We start from the raw sequence: 454 nt of genomic DNA on the forward strand, positions 1-454 counted from the left end.
TCAGCCTCCGGGGCCAGGGGGCCTTGGGGAAGTGGCGGGGCAGCTAGGGGAAGAGTCGTTTGTGAAGCCCAGAAGCCTGTGAGGCAACACAGACTCCCCACACTATGCAGTCCCAACCCCACGTTGCAAAGCCCAGGTGGGAAGAAATGCTGGGGAGCAGGCTGCAAGTTGGTGATGTGTCTCCTGCGTTCCCATCTGGCAGGTGCAGGCTACCTCTGGCCTCCCTCCTCCACCAGCCCCAGCATCCCTGCTTCTCCAGCCCGGGCAGGACACCACGACTCAGCCGGACGGTGCCGGAGCTCCTCGCTCCTATACTCCCCGACTGCGTAGTGCCCTGAGCCGCGATGGGGTCCGTGTCCCGATCCAGCGCTGGGGGAGGGCAAGAACTCCCGCCTCCTCCTCCTCCTCCGCTTCCGAGAGGGTCGGTGCAGCCCCGGCCTCCGGGGAGCAAGGG

Source organism: Buceros rhinoceros, unplaced genomic scaffold (assembly GCF_000710305.1).
Source record: "Buceros rhinoceros silvestris isolate BGI_N320 unplaced genomic scaffold, ASM71030v1 scaffold15300, whole genome shotgun sequence".
In the NCBI taxonomy this organism is placed as follows: domain Eukaryota; kingdom Metazoa; phylum Chordata; class Aves; order Bucerotiformes; family Bucerotidae; genus Buceros; species Buceros rhinoceros.